This window comes from Melanaphis sacchari, unplaced genomic scaffold (assembly GCF_002803265.2).
Source record: "Melanaphis sacchari strain LSU unplaced genomic scaffold, SCAv2.0 Contig0_pilon_pilon, whole genome shotgun sequence".
In the NCBI taxonomy this organism is placed as follows: domain Eukaryota; kingdom Metazoa; phylum Arthropoda; class Insecta; order Hemiptera; family Aphididae; genus Melanaphis; species Melanaphis sacchari.
In genome coordinates this window covers 7,905,324-7,929,970 of record NW_020270366.1, presented here as the reverse complement: position 1 = coordinate 7,929,970, position 24,647 = coordinate 7,905,324, and the positions used below count along the sequence as shown (strand labels likewise).

The following is a 24,647-nucleotide window of genomic DNA, read 5'->3' as shown; positions in this document are numbered from 1 at the left end:
CTACAATATACGAATATTTAACAATATTATGCGAAATAGATATAATGACATTTCCATACGTAAACTTTGTAGATTTTGATAGTACGAATTTTATTAATGTTATGACTTTATCTAAATGTCTACTATCATCATTTAATATTTTATGCATAAATAATATTATGATTATAATATCGTATTTGAAATTGGCAGTAGGTATATACACTATTTATGCATTAAAAACATCAAAACAAAATAAATATAAAATTAAATACTTTAATATACTCTTTATGAAATTAAATCATGACGTAAGTAATTATTATACTTTAAACATAACATGATGCTAAATTGCGAATATTTATCAACTTCTACCGGTAAAAATGAGTAAGATTATAGTATTGAAATATACCTACATTATTTTTTTTTTCGCTAGATTAAACCTGATAAGTTTTCAAACAGCCGTACAAATACCGGACTACTGCACACGTGCATTAAAAAAAAATCTTACGATAAAACATAATAAAATTATCGGAGTATGCATTAAATTGTATACATACATTATAGGTATAGCTATACATTTTTTGTATAAATATAATACATGCATACGACAAAATAAGTTGATAATGTACGTAAATAGTATAATAAAATGTTTCTTAACAGGTTAAAAAGATGAATTAAAATTAAATGAAATTAAACAGCAAATGATGTGTATGGTACATTGCTAAACTTTTTATACGTCAACTCATTGAGTAAACTATAAACTTCTATGAATAAGTTTAAGTACTTAACGTATTGAACCAAACTTACAAAATTAAAAATGTTCGTTTAGTTAGAGCCGAAATGATGTGTAAAATATTTATTTTCGCAATAGGAAATCATAAGTGTTGATTTGGAATGATTTTGGTCTAGCATAAAAATACATATTTTGTGTTTACCTACAAAATTTATAGCATCGTTTATAATCGTAAATAATATATAGATAATAAAGGAAATGTATTAGAGGTTAAAATAATAATTTTCCTAATGTTTAAACTTCTTAATTTTCATGAAACATAATTATGTACGCTCTGATGAGAACGTGCGAACGAAAGTATAAGATAAAAGAAAAAGTTATAAAGTATATTCTCAAAAATCGTTTGTTTTTTGGATCCTCATCGTTTCACATAAACGTAGATGATGTATGGTTTTCTACTGTAAATTAGTCGCCACGCCGTCGATCTGGGATTAACGCCCACGCGCTGTGCGAAATACTATACCGGAAGACGAGACGAACTGAAAAATATAGGAAGATGTCGTCGCAGAACTAACTAGTCGTCATAGTACGTTATTTTTTCTATTTTTTTTTTTTTTTTTAGGATCAAAGCCAAGTTATGTGTACAATATTGTACAACATAATGTTATGGTAGTTGACATACAACCATACTCTACAATATTTTGCCAGCAGTATTAAATTTCACGGTAAAGGTGACAGGTTTTTATTTCGCATAAATTAAGTAATGAATATGCAGAACAAAATAAAAAAATTATTATTCACGAGGTTTATTAGTATATTAGTATATTGTTACAAGTACGAGTTAACATACAAAATATGTGAATATATTCGATTATACACATATGCGAGTAGATGTAATTTTATTGATCTTTTTATAATATATACATTTCTTATATAATAATACCTATTTTTTTTATCGTTTTCTATACATATTTTACTATTTTATTATTATGTTATACCTAAATATTTAGTTGATTGTAAAAACTTTTAACTTTCCAAACTGCAATGTGTTGGTGTGTATCCACACTCTAAAATTAAATACTTATACGGTATACATAAGGAAATGTATACAATAATATTTGAACATTCAATAATTTCTAGAGAGAAAAACTCATGGTAAAAAAAATAAAAAAAAATACTATCTACGACTATCGTATGACGTGGGAATCATATACTACTTTACACAGCTATATTGCTTGTTTGTTGGGAATTCCAAAACTAAAATATGAAATAAAAAGCATAGAATTTCTACTGATATATTATTATGTACGTTTATGACATAATAATGAGGTGTGGTACCAATCTATTTGGAATGCCAATCGGCTGTTTGTTTCTTTTATACGTGATATGCGAAAACTATAAGCTAATCATATTTGATACCTATATATGTACACACTGTAAATGTGTGAATGACAGACCCAACGTACTTAGTATATCAAACATGATTTAATTAACTAACTTATTAATTTAAAATGATTAATAAATTAATTTCTCACCGTGTCTACAAGACCTAAAAGAGTCACTTAAATTATTTTGAGGCGTGAGTCACTCATTGCTGTTAAAGTTTATTTTGCATGTAATTATGTGGATATCGTGACCTGTGAGATGATAGATGTACCTATACATATCAATGTGTATTCGATCAATAACCACAAATCGTTAGATATGCACACTATTAAAGCAATTTTATTACTTTGTGAATAAGGTATATAAATGCAATATGCATGTACTCAAATAATGCCTATTTTAATTAAATATTGAAATTAAAATGTTCTTGACTGTATATTTGTTAAATTGTATATAAGAAAAATGATTTCATATTTGCTATAAATTATTTTAACACACGTTAAACATTTTAATCGTTGACCTATATAGCTATATAAATTCGAAACAACAAAACATATAGTAAACTAAATGATATATTGTAAAATATAACTATCTAAATTAATATTAATTCAATATTTTAAACTATAAGCAATGTTATTTTGTACACAAACACGCACGAACGTGATTGTCGAATTCAATAAATTATTATAATGTTCTGTGTGCGCGAAATCATAAAGCGTGCTCCATGTTTATTTATTCGTATATTTAAATGATTACGATAGGTACCTAATAATTTTTGACCGTATATTATTAATTATAAAGAAAAATCTAATGGGCTCGCGTTTTTTACTTTAAAATACAAGATTCGTTTGATCGTAAACGTGTTATCGTAGTAGGTGAATTATTAATCACTTTCTTTCTATTAGGTGCAGTTTCCTGAGATGATAAGTAGGATTAATGTGAAACCATGGCCTCGATATGGGTAAATGCTCATCATCAATTGTATATAATTTGTGTGTCTAGTGCTATAATAGTGGGTGTGTGTTTATGTGTTAGTTTTAACACATATTTGTATATATACGTATACATACCCATATCTAAATGAATTAACATTCATGTTTAATCGTCAGTCGATACAAACACAAAGCTCATTGACCATAAAAATATTTGCACTCAATTCTGAATTAACTCGTCAAACGATACTAAATTAATATCGGAATATATTGTTGAATTGTTTTTTTTTTTCATTCTTACAACATTTACGTTGTAAAAACACCGATTGACTTTGATACAATTTATAAAACCACACGTGATCACAGTCATTGAGTGAAGTTCATAAATAATTTAAGCTAAATATTACTTAAATGAATATTGCAGTGTTTCATCAAAGCGATTTATGTGGGAGCTCAGAAATTATTTATGATTATTAACATCATGGTAATAAATAATAATAAAAAACAAAGAATTAATAACGACATTGTACACCTATCCAAGCGATTATCATTAATACTATTTATCTATACATTAAACTAAACAATGTGTAGTATACTATTGAAAACTGTCTTTCGAAAATACATGATCATCGTATTGTGATATATTATGTGCATATAGATAGACTTTTACTATATTTTATATGATAGCAAAATGCAAAAGTTTAAAATTAAAATGGTATAATACGCTCGTGTAACATGTATATAAATACTTATTTCATTTTTTTTTAATTTCACAGACCAGGGGTAATATGTTATTGTTAAAACCGGAAATAATATAACATTTTTGGTTACCACGCATAACGCAATGCATTTATGATTGTTTTATTTCTTTAAACATAATGATTAAAAGTAATGCATTTATACACAGCCTGCATCTACAAAACTATATCAATTAGGTAAATTATAAAATTTATTTTTGTTATTAATTCAATAATAAAAAAAACTCGATTCGTCGATTGACGCGCACCTACGTATCGCGTATACTGGACATATTATTAGTATTAATATATTAGAATGTAGTGAGCAAAAATTAGTGAGGATATTATTTATGTATAATTAACTTTTTTCTTCAGAATTCTAATTTGACTGGGTGTAGTATCGTTAAACGGTCGTTTAATAATTAATTTGTTTTGTGTCCAAACACACACGAGCTATAAATGATGTAGCTATTTACCTATATTATTGTTAATATATTATGGTAACCGTGAAAAAAGCGTTCAGTGTTAATTCTTAGCACGAAATCATTAGAATAAAGAAATAGGCTATTGTTACTTATCGAGACCATTTATTCTATAATATTCTATGCTAAACCTATCATGAAATAAACGCCCTCGATATTACCGTATGTTAGACTTTGACGGTTATTGTAATAAATAATAACAATTTGTGTATTGCGCGCGTGGTCCAATACGTACACACAAACTTATTTTTTCCGGCGAACAGTCTCAGATAATATTAAAGCCACGGTTATTTTTATGATGTTTTTCCTTGTCCGCGAGCCCGAACAACCTTGGCAACCATTCGACTTTCAGACGATCCAAACGTCTCATCAAGTTGCACAAAACGCACGGTGTATTATATAAAATACTAATAAGCACTCATTAAAAAAAAATATTTGGTTTAGGTATAACCCCACACACAGGTAGAAAATCGCATTGATTTGTTACGTTTCGTTTGATTATTTCGACGGTTTTTTTCAACAATTGTCGAACCGAGAGTTCCTAACCGAACGAATCATTTTTACTCGTCGTACCGAACGCGTATAACGAATAATATTATAATGGATACCTATAATATATTGTGATACATTTTCTGGTGAGTTCTTCGGATTTTGGAATTAAAAAAAAATATTCGTCGTTTTCGTAAACTAGTTCGCAATCAACGACACAAAATCCAAGCGAACGTTTATAAAATCGACGAGAAAATTCGGTTTTACTTTTTTGTTTTACACCGCCTCCAATACGTATGTGCTACGTTTCTAGTCAGTTATGGACAACCACCGTAAAGAAACACTAATGTAATAATTATACGATACACACAAGTATATACATGTTTATTAGAAGCGCTGGCACACTGAGTCACATACGCACGTGTTTATATATATACATATATATATAATATAAATACATTTAATACAGAGTGTTAGATACTTACACTGCCTAAATTGTTTATCCCTGGAAATAACTTTATTATCCAATTAATATTTTTGAAATATGATTTTGGATAATTATCATTGTATTGAAGTTATTATACTATAATTCATAATAACATATTATAGTATATTGTTTTCCGTTCACCTTGGCTTAAATAATTATGGGCAATTAAAATTCTTAATTTTGTTATTATAGAGTTATCATGAAACTTATAGAACATATTATAGTACTATTTTAACTAGGTAGAATAAATGTTAATATTTTTTAAGTTGCAAAATAAATTCCCATTACATATACACAAATAATCTTATACATTTTAAGTAGTAGTATATTTTAGCGATTTGGTTGGTGTGCAGGTTTTCGCGGCGGGACACTCCGTATATGCATAAACCTAGTTGAGTAAGACACCACATGGGTTTCTGCGACTAACTTTTAAGCGCCTCTTTTGTATTTATACATATAATATATATATAAATAAAAACATTATACTTAACTCGACTTGGTTTTTATTTCTTTAAATACAAAAAAAAAATTGAAAAATCAAATGAATAAACAACGGAATTTGTTTTTATTTATTTATTTTACCACATGGCAAAAACGCGTTACATTGGTGCGGAGAATTTTTTCTTCTACAGTGCTATGGTTAAATATACTATACGTATTATAATATTATTAAATGACTGTTACAACCCTATAAAATAATTATGTTTTTAATCGTATATTATATAGTACAAGTACCGTTGCAAAATTTTGATTACAAATAAATTAAAAAAAAAATCAAAATAGTTTGTCCGTTTTTATAAACATACGAAATCTATCACGTATTATAAATCGATATTGCATTATACTTGTAATTTGATAAACATCAAACAATATAATCACGTTCTTCAAATGTTTACTTGTGTGACATTACAATTACATTGTATGTAAATCGTTTAAATTTAAAATCTGATATATTTATTAGTTTTTTTTTTTTTATGGTTTGACTTCTTATAAATGCTTCAAATTTACGAATTATCTAATGTAGTTATACATAAGTACTTATTATTACATATATTATCAATGGATTTAAAACTATCACAGTTTATACCTAATAAATATACTATAATATTAATAATATTATCAACACGAGTTGTACTTATTAAATAACTTTTATTTTCATGCCTAGTGAATAAAAAGTTCTTGAGTTTTCAATTTGCGTGCCGGTTTTTGCTTGTTATCTTTACTTGTGTTGCAATATGCTGTTAATTATTTATTAAATTGGTACTATATAATAAAAAATCAACCGTTTAAATCTATCAAAGTATACTTCAAATTTCAAATTTGTGCGTAATAAATAATTAACACAAACAAACGCTAAAACACACATCTTTGTATTAAGTGCAGTTAATTTAAAAGATAAATGTGTAAATAATATAATCATATTAGGTATAATTTAAATAATTATATTATTTGTAAGTATTTTAATAATATTATTAAAACAATTATGGAAATGCACTTCAGTAAACGCATCATTGCACAATGCGGGTGAATAATAATTAAGCAATACATTTAAGTAAACGCATTACAATGGGTACGTTAAAAATTTAAAACAAATATTGAACATTATATCATATAGCACATGACCGTGTTTTTTATTATCATTATTATTTATTGAAGACTTTAACTCTAGTTGCAGACTTTTAATTGTTCTAATAATACAAATGCACGGCAAACAGTAAAATTAGTTTTAATTTTTACAGTTGTACAACGTAGCGATGTAAAGTAGTAAAGTAGTATAATTAATCAACATACGTGTACGACATCAACTGGTACAGTAAAATTGTAAAAATGTATCGTATACTTTATAAGTCATAAAATTGTTTATAAACTTCAAAGTCCTTAGTCTTCACATAATAAAATGAAAAACTTTATATTATATAGTATATACTTTTCAGTACTTATTTAGGTGTACTATTATAGCTCACGTGCCTTGTTACAGAAATCAATATTATTTTTTACCTATATAACCAAACAGTTATAATTGGATCATGTCTCAAAATTATAAGTAAAACAAAAAAAATTGTTTAATCTCGCTGTCAACGATAAGTAGGATTTTTTATTTTATTATTTTAAACGTGTCAAAGTCATACCGTGATGTTCCCACGCAAGCATCCTATTGTAGACAATGCGCAGCTCGTGTGACCCGAATATCGCACACGAAAAATAGAAAGAAAAAAACCAAACAAACAAATAAACTTGCTATTACCATGACAAGACGATATACCTTCGCATCGTACACCTAACCTATCTGCGCTCGCACTCACTCACAAATACACATATGTATATTAAATAAATGTATTTTATTATTATTTATACATAAATATATATATATATACTTCATGAGTTTTATGCACTTGAGTGTGTGTATTAACAGTCACGAGGAACCGTGCCGGCCTTGGACTCCCGCGCGAAGACCGATCATAATACAACGATTGTCGGCGACGTCGCCCGTGTGTTGCGAAAATTTCATTACTGTAAAAATTACCAATTATTTATTTTTTGCACGAGTTAAATAGAAATAAAAGGCTTACGAAGAGATTTACGCGATAGCAGGAGATTCAACAGACGGTGTTGTATAAACTCGAGCATCATACTACTAGAATATATATATATATTATTTGGTCGTTGAATATATTATGTACAATAATAGTTATTACTTAAACATATATGTGTGTAGTGGTCAAAGACACCTACGCGTGCATTATAATATTATTCGAATAAACATATGTTGCATAACTCCGAATTATGAACCCTTCAGTTTAATTGAGATCATCGCTCATAGCTAAAAATCCAAAGGATCGAAAACAATTCGAGTGTGTAGTATTTGAAACTATTTCATGAAATCTACTAAAATGTGAACATCTCAAAGATAATAATATAGTAGGTATATATATTTAGGTATATATATGGTATACAGTAGCCTTTAGAATGATAAATCTTTGAAATTGTTCGTGAAAACGATTCCCAACAATAATTATCAAAACACTATAGTAAACATTGGTTTGGATTTATTATTTAGTCTTTACTGTTTTATTCAGCTATTCATTATAAAGTTATTGTGCAATTTGAGAATAATATTTTTTGTAAATAAAAATTTTATACGTGAACTCACACAAGTCAAATATTTTTGCTTTTAAAATAAATAATAGCTGTTGATCAAAAGAAAATAACCTAAACATATATTATTATTGAAAACAATAAAAACACACAAAAAAAAAAAAATGAAACATAAAACATTTAGATTATAATAATATAATACAATAAAACACAAAGTCGCATTATTGAATAATTGGTAAGCGTAGTATACTAAAATAACATAAGTAAATCTGTAAATGTAATGTACACACAAAATAGTAAGCCATTGCATTAGCCCTTCGAGTCACTTATATAGTTAAGACTTGGATAATTGTTAACAATTACATACACTCAGAAAGTTTATAAATATATATATTATATAAAAGAAAAAACTACAATGCGACTATATTATATATAATATATATATAGATAGATCCATAAGTACCCATTAGTTTGTTGGTACAGCAATTAGGAATGAAAGGTATTGGTTTTAAATACAAATCTAACGGCGCTCGATCAGTGTACGGTGCGACGACGGGTGGCGACAAAAACAAAATAAACTCGTTTCGGCGTTATAATAACCGTATACCTACTGCAGGTATAAGATTGCTGGATTAACTGCTGCTGGGTCTAAAGAAAGATAAAATTCCTCTACATTTTATGTACTGTAATAATATATTATACCGACTAATATTTTTTTAAGGGTGGAGGTGAATTATTATCATTGTTTTTGTGATACGTAGTTATATACTTACAGTTTATACACATATTATGTATATTGTATATGCATACACCCAAAGTACCATATATTATAACATTACAATATATTATTATACGATAACATTTTCTATCATATAGCATGACTAGTCTTTTCGGGCAAAATAACATAAAAATATATAGCATGTATTGTTTATTGACAAAATTCAACACGACAACAGTCAAGTGTCAATACAACCAATCCATTGAGTTACTTGGGCTATTTAATGTAGAATCATAATAATATTCCAGGTAATGTAAGCTTTTTCACTCTTTGAACAATAAAATACCTGATATTGTACACAATAATATATTTATATTATATTATAATGAAATTTTAAGATTCCATAAAATTATATTATATTTATATCATATTATATTATATTTATTCCATAAAAACAACGCGTTAATATTTACATTTTACACCGTCCAGGTTTAAAATTCTAAAAAAAAATATTTATTTAAAAGTATAATAAATATGATACGTCAATTATAAATTTTCAAACTTTCAATCGTGACAATAAAAAATGTGTTTTTTAAATTTAAAATCATAAATTTATCTTGTTCTTTTCCTTTGCATAAAATTAAATATGTTTAGGTAATACATTTATTTGAATGTCACAATGAAAAATTAAGAGATCTGCAAAATTAAAAAAAAATAGAGACACAGTTTATAAAAACAGATAAAGCAGTTTAAGACAATATAGTTTAGTAACAATCAGCTTGATCCATTGTATACCTATAGTTCAAAACTTCAATTTTTTATCATAAAATCTTGTATATCTATAGTTCTTTTTAAACAATCTTGTAATTAACTTTGCGAACTTGCAACACATCTGATGAAAGTACATAGGTAATCAAATAATTAAACAATCAATGATATCATCGTAAGAAATACATAAAAGTTATTTTCAGACATAATTAAGATAATGCAATTATATTAATATTATTAATTTATTGATAAATAACAACAAAATAAATCTAATTAACTATTTATATTATTTATTCAATTATTATGAAGTCATATATTGTAATATCTATAATATGAGTAATATTAAAAATGTACGAAATAATTATGTAGATGGCTTTTTGAGAATTACTTTTATATCTATTGCTTAGTATTTTATTTTTTAGATTCCTAGAATTTTATCTTTATTTTAATATTTAGTATTTTTTAAAGTTTACCTTTGTATAAGTTATAAGTCATCGGCAATACCACATTGGTCGTTAGCCTATTTTATTATTATTTAAGTCTGCTAATGATTTCTCAACAAACCAACTCAACATATAATTATATATATAAACTGTTCATAAAAAATTGTAACCGTATGGTATAAAATGATGTAAATGAAAACAAACCAAATTAAATTAATTATTAATGGCACATTGCCAACAGCCAAAAAGCAATGTGTTCATTATTTGTCACGGCAATAGGAGTAAATTTAAACTTCAAAATTGTATGATATAAAGTAGTTATGTACCTACTTATGTACAATAGCAAAGATACATTAATGCGTATATTATATTTTAAGATTTTATTTTAGGAGCATTTATTGTGTTTTAGAAGCCCCTCACTCGCATGCCTACTACAATGCAAAGCGTCAAGTGTAGGCACCTATCTATAACTTATGGATAATTGTAATTTGTGCGTAGCGTAATTTATCTTCAGAAGTTTTACCCATTGTATATAATTAATCGAAATCCGTGGACCGTTTTTGGATTAAGTGGCTCTTGTCAGGCGATCGTTTTACAACGCACGTGTTATATAAGTGCTTACTGCTTGCCTAAATGGACACGAGACATTGTAGAATGACTATACAATTATTGTTTATTAAATTACATTATTGAAATATTAATCGTTTAATTTGCATTCTCAGAACAATCGGGGTGATCAGAAACATTGAAGCTAAAAAAAAAAAAAAAATAAAAAAATAAAGAAAAGAAAAAAACGATTCTTCGGGATGCACATGCTGCTGAATTCTCACGATCATTTGGTACATTTCACCGTTGTGCAGACGTGTGCGCCTGTGCGCCCAAAATTTATGGCTCACACATGCTCCAGTTTAATATTAATGACGAAGAAAAAAAAGAAGAAAAATAATATACATGGAACGATTCCAACCGGCAACGTTTTATCTTATACATAATATATATATATTATTATTATTATTATTATATCCACACAGAGACTTTACAATACGTGTGGTTTATTTATTTATTTTTTTTATTGTATGTAATAAAGGAAATAGCGAAAAAGGCAAACAATAGTATCGAGTTTAGAACAATGCAACTTGACATGCAATTTTTTTCACTAAAATATACGTATTCCTCTATTGCACGATATCAAACTTGCTGCAGATTCCGGTCAACGTCACGATCCGACTATAAAGATAATGACATTTTCAGTATACAGAGTGATTGAGCTAAGTTTTGATGACCCGCAAGGATTGCGTATCATATTTATACCGAAATACACTGTTCGTTTAAAGGAAATATTTAGAATCTCACTAGTTATAAATTTTTTTTTTAAAACTGAGAAATAAAATATAACTATTTATTCATAAAAAAGAATTTCAATGAATTTAATATTTTTATACATCATCCGGTACAAAATAATAATAAAAATATGTATATACGAGTATATAATATGTAGGTGGCGACTGCACCCATTGCAACTGCATTATTCTGTATGCATGTTGTATATACATATTATGTGGTCGTTCGTGTTAATTCTCGTCGACAATGGTTCTTGTGATTTTCAAATGGCGAATCAACAAGTTTAGTTTTTATTTTCATTTCTGTTCCAGGAACACCCATTTGGTTTTATTATCGTTTCTTCACCGATACGAGTATTGCACCGCGACACGTTCATCAGCGGATAACACGCAATATTAAATCGTCTACGCGATAGAAATGCCGAATACTACTAAGTAGTAAGTACTATCAACAACATAACATCGCAAATAAAAATTGTGTACTTCTCCACATGAATACATAAATTAATATTTAAAAACGAAAATTTTATGCTGAACGTTCTATTTTTTATTCTTACCCGTGGCAAAGACTTTTTGAACACACAACTTATAAAGATTTATCAAATTATCCATCTAAAATTGTAATGTATTTTACATGTTTACTAGCTATTATTTGTATTTTGTGTTATTTTGATATTTTAGGCATTATATTTATATATGATGATTATATTGCCGCTACCTACACGACATTAAAGTGGATATTAATGCCCGGAAACAGAACGTTTAGAAAGTATTAATTTATATCATTGGTATCAGAATTTAATTTCTTCTAAATAATTAAATAGTTAAATGTACCAATACATCGTCTTGAAGGTCACACTTTGAATCCACTTTAATTCGATATTTATTTTTTACCCATTTACAGGTTAATATAAAGTAGAAAGGTTTTCAAGTCATGTTAATCATCGTAGATGTCAATTACATTTAGTTAATCATGAATAATAATATTAAATAGGTAATATTATACATTTTCTTCTTAAACGATATATAGTTAAAACTGTATATTATTTTATGGTTCTTTAAAATAGGTATAGGGATAAATGTATGGCAAACTTGAACTTACTTAATTTAAACAAAATTATATTTGAATTAATTTAATATTTTATTGAATTACATCTTAATTTTAGCAATTTTTTATTGTAAAATGGTATCTAAGGAAAAATATAAAATAATACATGTTATTCTTGGATGCATCTTAATTAACATTTTTTAATGGTAAAATTGTAGCTAATAAAATTTAGGACCGTGTAACATGGAAATCCATTTGGTTTTTAAAGTTATATTTATGTCATTTAACTATATGAAATCACTATTAGGTGTGGTTAGGATTTAAAGATTTACTTGAGTAAGAATTAAGTAAAAATACTAAAAACGTTGAACTTGAGCCAATTTCTAATATTCTATTGAACAAGTAGGCACTATTATTAGTATTCTTTTATTTAATGATAACTATCTGGTAAGATTCAGTACAAAATCAAAAAACTGATAATACCAACACTAAAGAATTGTGCGATTTAAAAAATACCTTTTGTATAATATACCTACAGTTGTTTATAAGAACTTTAGCTATTAATTACTGTAATAATGTATTTTAGAAATAAAAAAAATATGTAAATGTTGTAGTATAGTTTTTTAAATTATTTTTGTTTAAAAATATATATGTTAAAAATCCTTACATTTACAAATATAAATGAAATAAAAAAATAAAACTGGTCAAAAAAATGTCTTATAGCCTATAAGTATACATGTAGAATATTCTTAAAAAATCTAAAAAATGTTTTACATCAATATACCAAAATAAAACTTAAAACTTAATAGACCAAAATCTAAATGACTCGTAGCTTTAGTATAATACAGGTCAATATAATTCATAAATACATATTATCATATAATAGGTAAAATACTTAGATTTTATACACCATTTAATATGGTGATACAAACTTTTTTTTTCAAATAAGAACCAACCTTTTTTTACTTGAACTTTTAGGGTGAATTTTTTTTTTTTGAAAATTAAGATATATCCAAATTGAAATTCGAGCGAAATAATATATATTTAGAAGATATCTATGTTGGCTATTAAGTAGATATTATTGCTTGTAGTTGGCCTTAGCAGAGTTTATATGCATAACAAAAAAATAAAAACAGAATCAATATGTGGTATATTATAATATGTATTATTTTTATTGTATTTACGAGGGTTTATATTATATATTTTAGCTGAAGCAAAGCGATAAACGATAAAAAGATAGATTAATTTTAACCCGGTTGAATTCGGGTAACATAGATAGTAAATTTTATAAAAATATCCTAGATAACGATTGGCACTTTACTAAGTCATCTCACTTATTATTTTTTGGTTGTCATAGTTAATTATTTCATGTATTGGAACTCCCTCCCTATTTTTTTTATTAGATTTTTACCTTAACTTAAATGAACAATCCTTGCGCCAAAATATAAGATTTTATTTATTCGAAAATTGCATCATAATTTTGATAATGAGTAAATCATTAGCTGGATGAATTGGTTCATATAAAGACACACAGAATGATTCTTGAACTTGGCCTGGTGCACTGCAGTGCGATTCGATATAAATAATAAAACTTAGAAGATATTAATCAAATTATTTAGGCGTAAAAACAAAGTATAATTAATTAGGCATGTTAACATTGATATGACACACAAAAAAAAAAAGCTAAAAAAACTATGAACTAAAAATATTTGTTTAATTTAAATAATGTATCTATAAAAAAAAATGTTTATAGCGTGTATGTAGAAAATAGGTCCAAAGTTTGCATAGTTACTTGTAAGGTAGAATTTTTATTTGAGCACTTATAAATTCCTACCATGCTTGGTATTATTGATATGTAGATTAATAAATACATATTATCATTATGTAACCTTTTTTTTAAACATATAGCATTAAGTTTTAAAAAGTAAAGCTTAGGGTTTATATTTTCAATAAGAACTCTTACTAATTTATTAGTTATTACAGAAATAATTAATTATGAACTGAGGATATTAAACACCAATTTAATAATTATTTACAAAAACAGCCGTTGTGTGTATTTATATAGTATGTAAATGAATAATTGTGATACAAAAAAAAAAGAAAATAAACACTGTTAAGATAAATAAATTGCACAAAAAAACAAATAAAAGCTGGGCTAAGTCAAAAATCATGTAGATTTGATAAGTTTAAATAAGATATAAAAAATCTCGTTTTGACTACAATAGTCGTATTACCATAAAATTTAACAATCAAAGATTTTTTTTAAATATTAAACACATCTGCTTAGGCTTAGTTACAAATAATTATCATAATTATTACTTATCAGTGTTTTTTATTTGTATTATTTGGCATATATTTTATTCTACAAGGAGCATAAAAGCATGAACACGAAGTTGCTTTCTGTGAAGAATGCTCAAGAACTAACATTTATTTTCGACTCCTCTATCGAATCCGAAACGACTTTTAAAACGTTAATAATTCAACTTCTTTTGAGTAATCATAATTGATTATCATTAAGTGCTTAGTGCACGTAAAGGAGTATACACGTATGTAAAAAAAATACTATATAATGGAATTAATTGCTAAATTATAAAGGTAAATATATGTTAAATGTTAAGAGGATGATATTTTGATTTTGCTTTCTTCAGAGATGTACATGTTATTGTAATAATCTATGTGTATACTTTCATTATACTGACCTCTACCACAGTAATTTCTACATGTCTAAACACCTCTATGAGTATTTAATATTCACTGGATTCATGACTTATAATTAATCATTTGCCAGCTTACCCATATATAAACAAAATATAACTTTCACCGTTAAAATTAAATGAATATAAAAAATTAACATCATTATATACAATTTTACATAAACTTACAAAAATTATTTCCATAGATCACGCGGGAATCATTAACGTAAGAATAAGAATAATAATAATAATAATAAAATAAGGTATAAATGATTTAAATTTGTGGAGATATCAAAAGTTTTCAATTAATCTAAAAAAATTTTTTTACATTTATTAGTAAAAAAAAAAAAAATATATATTTTTATGAACATTCAAGGATTTTTCTAGCCGTTTTTAAATTTTACCTCACTTATACACTCCTTAAGCTTCCGGCTATCATAAAACACTATACTTTAGTATAGGTAGCTATTTCGTACTAAATATTGTGTGGTCTGAAATCTATCGTATTAACCTCAATACATATCGTAAAATAAATAATTTATATGTAATACATGTACGTTTATTTAATGTGAATACACGATTTACATTATCCTAAACATACTATATAAATGTATATTGTATATAGCCTAAATACAAGGCTATGTATAAGACATAGGTCTATTATGTTTAAAAGCAATAAAAAAATTAAAAGACATAAAATTCCAACACAAATTTACGACTAAAATAACAAATAGCAATGGTTTTAAAATTTTAATATCTGTTCGAACGATCCGATTATAATTGTATAATATATTATTGCTTATAATTTATATTGTTGTATAATATTTATGATGTTTTATGAAAAAAAAAAAATTGAGGGTAAATTTTAATCATATTTATTAATAAAAATGACTCTTAAATATTAATATTTACTCAGTTTAATTAATAGCAATGAATAGTAATGTAACACATATAAAAAAAAAGAGTGAACAGTACTTAATATTGACAATTATTAAACGTCTGTGTAATATGTATGTACAAAATATTTATAAATTATGTGCCGATATATAAAATATGACAATTCAAAAATAAAATGTTTTTCTTAGTTCTTATAAACCAATTTTTTTTATCATTATATCATTAACCGTATAAACTTAACGCATTAAAATTGACATTTATACCTTTCATTTTATCTGATAAAAGTTTTTAACGTGTTGTTATAAAAGGAAACGAAAAAGCCAGTCTATTAAATTTAAATTATCGAATATACACATATTATTATATCATGTAATAATACCATTACTGAAACAAATATACAATTCGATTTAATGCTGTGGTTATGAATATATATAGTTATTTAAATTAGTAATTATACATGAAAATAGAACATTATCTGAAGATTTAAATTAAAAAATTATGTATGATTTGCATTACCCACATCATTTTTTCATCCAAGTAAATCCAAGTAAATAAAAAAAGTAATTTTGTAGAACTATTTTGGGTTATATCCCATTTAATATTTTTGGATGTGATGATTATAGAAAAAATTATAGTTAAAATACTATAATATGTTTATACATAAAATAGGTATTTTTCGTAAGCCTTAAATGAAATCATCTAGATAATCTTATCTTAGTTGTCTTAAATATATAAGTGCATTTCTGACAATAATATTTCTTGTCGACTTTATATGAACAAGTTAGTCGGTACTTATATCATTCAAAAAACTGTTTGCCGATTACTCAATATTTGTCATAATATTATTCAAGATAAGTAACCTAAAAGTATGGCACGCGCGGTAACTAATAATGTTTTAACGAATATTGTTTATGTTCATCAATTTATCATGATATTTTATAGTCAAGAAGGAAAATTAATATTATTTATCTTATCAGTAAGAACAGATAAAAAATATATTTAAAACATATTTTTGGTTACTAGGGTAAAATATTAACCAGTAGAATTACACAATTAAACACGATATTTACTATATCTATTATAACGTAAAATATACTTAGTATAAATTCTAATTTTTACAACTTCAAAATAACATGGAAAAGAGTATATATGAGGAATTGTAGCCGTTGTATACAATAACATATTTTTTTAAGGGAATAAAAAATACAACATGTATTTGTTTAAATAAATGAAGTAAAAGTAGTTATTTTATCGATAGACAATTATTATAGAATCTCTTCACAATGAACCTAATTAAGTGTCAAGTATTATTAAAAAAATAAACATTTTTGTTTTCCATAAAAATAAAAAGCTAGAAAAACTATAATGCAAAAATGTCTCATAATATGTAATTATTCATATAAAAATGTCAAATGAAACTGCAAAAAAAAAAATTAATGATACCCCACATGACGGGTCGTTAAATTTTTTTAAAGTAATGATGTGCATACAAATATTAAATGTTATTTTATATTTTATACCTAATGAAATATAAAAAGAAAAAAATATTAATTATTTCACTTTTACACTAATTTATAGATAAGTTTATATAGAATATTCAACACAAAAATATATAAAATTGATATATAGTCTAATATACACATTTAAATAATTGTGATTTTTATTATCTTTATAAAAATTTTATTTTGAATAAATCCTAAACTTTTACATAGCTAATTTTTTAAACAATATTATTTTAAAATGACAACTATAATAATTTATTATTATTTTATATGTTGTTAAACTGTAGGTATATTATAATTTTAACAAATAAATATATTTAATATGTGAGTTTTATTAAATCTGTCATTTAAATTTTTATCAATTATATATTTAGGTAATAGGTACGGATTTATGTACCATAAATTATAATATATATATAGATACAGTTAAACATGAAAAAAATAATACCTCATACAAAGTTTATATTTTATAACGCCTATAAAAATATTATAATAATGGTTTGAGATTTAAGTATACATAATATATAATATACCTACAATTATATTATATTAACATATTATACATAGTAGTTTTTTAAGCATGCTCACCTAAATTTTTCTATTTAATTATACGTGTATTTAAGTTTTTATTTTTTGTATTTTTAATGATAGTTATTTTCAATTATTTATTTTATTAATGTAATTTAAAAAAAGTTCTTTGGGAATATAAAATTCTTCATTTTTTTTTTTTTTTTTTTAATAAGAACTACTCTTTTTTACTATCAATAATTATTAAATATAAAATTTATTTTGAAATTTTGATATATATATATATTTAAATTTAAATGAGTAGTTTTAAAGACTGGAGTTATTAAATTTTGTTAACTATATAAGAATAGGTTTGGATGATAACAAGAGTTAGGTCAGTTAAGGTATAGCTTAAAAGTTATATTAATCTTTTAGCATTTCTAATTTGCAAAGCATTTTTTAAGTATATAATAAGTATCTACAAGATATTATAAAAGCTTAGATTAAATATTAAAATGAAAATATGAACTATTTGATATTATGGATAAATATATTTTTAGTTTATACATTTTTATAATGCAGAAACTATTGGTTCATGTTTTGATTTATATATATAATCATTTTCAAAAAAATTAATTTACAGTAACAGGTGGTTCTCACTTAAAAAAATATAAGTTTGAATCACCTCAAGACAATTCTTAAATGATATAAAAATGTAATTATTTGATAATATGGTCCCTCAATATACTTATTATTGAAATATCAGAAATTGAATTGACGAATTAATTAAATGCAAAGAGGTTTAGGATACATTTTAAATCACTTCATATAAATATTTTTGTATTAAAAATAAACAGCAAATAAGTGAAATATATTTTTTATTGCTTATTCGAAAGAGTCATTATGTATTTTAAATTCTAAACTATTTATAATACATAAATGAAGTGATTATCTGAGGCCAAACCTTGCATTGGCTAAACAATAGGCCCGTGTTATAATATACGTGTAACATTCTCGTATCGTGTAAAATAAGTAAATCAAATAAATATACTTTTATAAGTGAAAAATCATATTATGTAAATACATTTTAGTACTGAAATATATATTTTGTAACGAACTTACATCGAAATATGTGATAAAATGATGCGTTTATTTTTTTAACGCTGTTCGCAATAGTTTTAGGTAAATTAACGCTTATAAATTATCTACTTAAATTATATACATAGTTTTATAGGAATAATTGCAGTTTATCGTTATATGTTAGTAATTGTTTGTATGTCAATTATGTTTACTGATAAATTTACCATTACATATATACACTACCGAATTCATTTAGAATACGTTTGTTAAAGGTTATATTTTGATGACCACGGATCATGAATGAAAATAAAAATTATCGCTTTTATAGTTATATAACAAGTAATGACTAACGAGAAATATAGTTAATTTCTTATCAATTAAAATATATTTAAAAAATAGATACCTATGTACAAATCGGTTTATTTTGATATAAAGTAGTTCGAAAAAAGTATAACCTAAAGTTATAAAATGATATAGTTATTACTGTTATTAGATATTTTATTATACCTATATCGTACCTATTAAGTAATCTATACCTATATAATTGATAAGTATGAGGTATCTTAATAATATTATATTGCTTACTACTATTAGTGATTTCGAAAGAAAATATTTGTGATTTTATGTATTTATATATACTTAAAGCTAAGCTAAGTACGTGTTAACTACCTACTCTAACAGCATTTATTAGAATAAAAATCAATTAGGTACATAAATTACGAATGAAGTTAAAAAAAAAAAAAAACAACGAGACTGTTTAATAATATCTCAACAGGTTGAAAAAGGATCTTATTGAATTTTGTGTGTACGATTTTTGACTATACTCTCAGCGAAACATTTCCAGCGTAGTTTAAGGAGATTGGGATGTGTTGGAAAAAAACTTCAGTAACGTCGCATGATACTATATTATGATATGGGTACCCAAGTAGGTACTTACCGAATACGGTTTCGAACTTAAGTCGATCGGGCACCACTGCGATAACGACGACAATAATCGTGACGTTGGGTAATCGGAATCGTACAAACAACGGATGCAGCATAGACAGGAGTCACAATCGCACAATTATACGCACGTCGTCTCGCGACCATCGCGGAACTGAACGTGTGGCACTGATGCTCGGGCACGCTGCTGGTGCGCCCCGTCGTCATCGCCGTCGACCCCCCTCCCATACCCTTTCCGTCGCGGCTTTTCTAAATTTAGCGCTGACGTCAATTTCCGGCTTTCCGATTGGCCGACACGGCGTCCCCCTAGCCAAACCTATTGGCCGGGCGGCCAGCCGCGGTTTGGCGGGCAAATTCGATTTTGACCGTTTCACACTGCCGATTGTCACGTGCAAACACACACGCACACGCACGCGCGTGACTCCGATCGCCGCACCACTTGCATGCACATCACAGCCCGCAGTCACTTTGCCCATCGACGTCTGCCGTAGACACCTATGACATTGATAACGATAAAAATAATATTATGTAGGTAGTAATAGTGTAATCTACCGCCGCTGAGAGTACGTACTTAAACGACAACAACGGAGGAAATAATTAATAATAGTAATAACTAGTAATATTAGTAGAATGTCGGTATATGTATACGTATACCTAATACATAGTGCGATTAGGTATGCGTGTATATAGTGTATAATATGTATTTACTAAATTCATCTTAAGCTTTATAGGCTCGAGTACATAGAGCGCGGTCTGCGATATTTCCCGCGGTTATGCGGCAGTAAAATAAAATTGTATTACGTATCAAACATCGTATATAATTCTCGTCACACTGCAGAAGACGGTTTGTCGCGGCGGCACAATACATAGGTAGATATTGCGACGACAGGTGATTGAGTCGTATAAAATTACAAAATTTCACGCGGGCAACTGACGATTTGTTTTTAAATTTTTATATTAAATTTGTAATATATAGTGAATGTGTGTTCTTATTCGACTGCACATATCTTATTAAGATAAAAAAAATATATTGAAAACAGCCGAAGCATTGAATAAAATATTCGAAAAGCTGGACATAACCAGTATATAATCACAAAAACAATGAAAAAATGATATGCATTTGAAACTTTATATAACAATAATCAAAGTTAGATAATAAATCTAAACTGTGAAAAATATAGTATTTATACTAGACCACTTATGAAACAAAGGCATGGTGTGTGCCGTGTGGCGTCACTAGATCGCTGGCTGCTGCGACAATCCAACGATCGCAACCCATAGTAACTAGACAATGCTTAAGTATTACAGCATTATAGATTTAGCTATATATTGTTTATAGTATGTATATATTGGTATACATGTACCTACCATAATAATATGTCTGTGTACGGTTACGAGATAATCGCGGTGTCATCGAAACGTGTAAATCTCAAAATTCATTAATTTTCCTTGAACTGTATAGGTATATTATAAATAAATTTATAAGTTATCTATATTTATAGTTATATACACAAATACATTGGTAAAAATAAACCATTATAATTAATACAAAATTTCATTTTAATAATATTTAATTTATAAATTGATCCTTTTAGTTTTTATACATTTAGAAAATAATATTTGCATTTGAGTATTTCCAAATAACCTAAGGAATAATTAACAAATGCTTAAAATATTAAACATTTAATAAGGTTTATTAGTTTCGATGAAGTAAGGCTATCTTTAGGCAAATTAAATAGTGAAATAATAAAAATATGATCATAGAGTAACTATATCTAATAATAAATTAATAAATATCTTAGAAAATTAATATTTAACAAATAACTAACAAGGTGTATTATAAAGTACAGTAGTATATCAAATGACTTTTATACATTATTATTTATACTATATAAAGATGACTCAACCTTACCAAAAAATTTTAATTAAATATAAAATAATTTTAGAATTTGTGAATTGATATGGTTAAATTATTAAAATGTGCTTATACTACTTTCTATAAGCTTATAAAAACTTAGAAGTATCGATTTCTAAATTTAATAGATAATGGTGTTGATGCAATGATTAATCTATTAATTAAACAATCAATAAAGATATCATAATTACTATTAATTATCAAATACAATATATTATATACGATATATCATTCACCTATATCTATTGCTATACATACATATTCGTACGTGTTTATCATATTTTTTGAGGCAATATGAGCTAAGAGACAAATTTAGTATTTACTATAATATCTGTGCGATATTGTCTAATATATAATATATACCTATACATGATATATCACAATAATAATATGTTACTGTGTCAGTAATACAACGGCGTAAACTGTCAAGAATTTTGTTTTTGGTTCAATTTATTTTTTTGTGTATTAATGGTTCTTATATAGTTCTTTAAGTTGAATATTAAGTACATTACTTATTTTCGTTACCTATTACAAACATTAATGGATGCACTTACATAATACCCGAATGAAAAATTTTGGAAGGAATTAACTCGGTTATAGATTTATTGTACATTAAATGAATCATTTGAAATTGATGCTATAACTTATTTTTAGCAACATGGAAAATACAAGGTTTACTTTAAATATACAAATATTACACTTATATGGTGACGTTTAACTAAATCAGCTAATAAAATTAAAAATATTAACTATAACTACTTAATTTAAACCTAACCTAACCTAACCTCGCTACTATATAATATATACTGCAGTTTTTATTGTTTTTAAGTATACCGAAATTATAAGATATTTACATCAACCATGGTTTGGATTTATCTGAATTAGCGATAAGATTATGATAATAATAAAAATATAGTTATCATCTCATCTTTATAAATAGATCATCCACATTTTTATTAATACAGTAAAATGTCAGCCACATTGTTTAATGAGTTTTACTAAAAAAGAATCAATTTTTAACATTAATAATGCAATAATAAGAACAATCAAATGCAATATCTATATTTTGTTTTGTATTTCTAAATTTCGATTTATTAAAAATTTATACTAGAGATGAGTTAGATATACATAGTCAAAATATAGTCATTGTACATACACCTATAGCGTTAGTATAGGCTGCACTACCTACTGTGCTGTATCAAAGCAACGTTTAAATTATAAGTAGTCTATACTGACTAGAATATGCAAAACATACACTATACTATCTCCGTTTACTGTCTAGTCATCAATTACACTTAATATTAAAGTATAACTATAATATTATGTATGGCGATATCATGGCCAGTACTAAACACAATAACTTACAAGTGTATGAACAGTTTTTTTAACATCGTATTGTTGGAATAATGATATCTATATTTACTTTATTTTGACAAAACTACTACATTAGCCTGTTAAAGTGATCATATGTGTTCTGCGGTAAAAAAAAAATAATAGTATTATTTATCAGTTGAGTTTAATATTTTTAAAGTTAGTTATTTTAGAATTTAATTTTTTTCCCTGAAATCGACAGCTGGCTGTCTGGTGATGTAGTTATACATTAATTAAATAATATGTATATAAAGATAATAACATATGAAAATACCTTTGTATTTTATAATTAGTATTATTATTGCAAGTTGCAACTAACTTATCTGGAAAAAATTTGGGTATTACGTGTGAATATATCAGAGTGATTAAATAAGAAATAGCTATTACATGTATATCTTAATTTTATTAATTTCTAAACATTTTTATTCTCTCTATTAAGTGCTTATATTATTATAACACAATATACCTATTACATACATTTTATGCATTTCGTATATTATACCAATAGGTATACTATTACCATATTCCAAAAGATAAAATATAATAGCTATATTGTTCATTCCGTACAGGTAGATATATATAATAATACTAACAAACTGATCAGTTTAATTTGACTTTTAAGGGGTTCATTTTGTTTAGCTTCATTACATCTTATGTAACATGGCCCATGAGTGCGTTCTTATTGCAGCCGTGTGCTACGTGTGTATATACCAATATCTATATGTATAATATCATTCACCAGGTTATGTATAATAACGAAAGTTTTCAACAGATATACTATAATTTAAACAATACCGTTTAAACTTTGAGTCTTTGAATAGGTTGTAGAAAGATATATTATATTCACCGTTGTACATATAATATAGTATATATACATATATTACATATTATAAAATAATATTTTATTAGACAATCGCACGTATTATAATATAGTGTTTTAGGTACCTATATTGTACATGTGTGAGTAAATCTTTAGTTTGTCAAAATCGAGTTTTGCTAAACCGACGATGATGGCACCACCAAAATAGATTTTTCGCTCAGATTTGCGGAATCTGACGTTGCAAATCAATATATTTTAGCTATTATTATAAATATATATGTTTGA

General features: G+C 25.9%; 1 protein-coding gene across 1 annotated transcript in view; it reads right to left on the bottom strand.

The window, feature by feature from the left end:
* The window catches only part of LOC112597250 (activating transcription factor 3), a 28,210-nt gene extending 7,799 nt beyond the window's left edge, over window positions 1-20,411 (bottom strand). Inside the window, exon 1 of the mRNA XM_025343224.1 lies at window positions 20,252-20,411. The gene's annotated coding sequence lies outside the window, so the exon portion shown is untranslated. The remainder of the gene's footprint in view (window positions 1-20,251) is intronic.
* Between the last annotated feature and the right edge of the window lie 4,236 nt (window positions 20,412-24,647).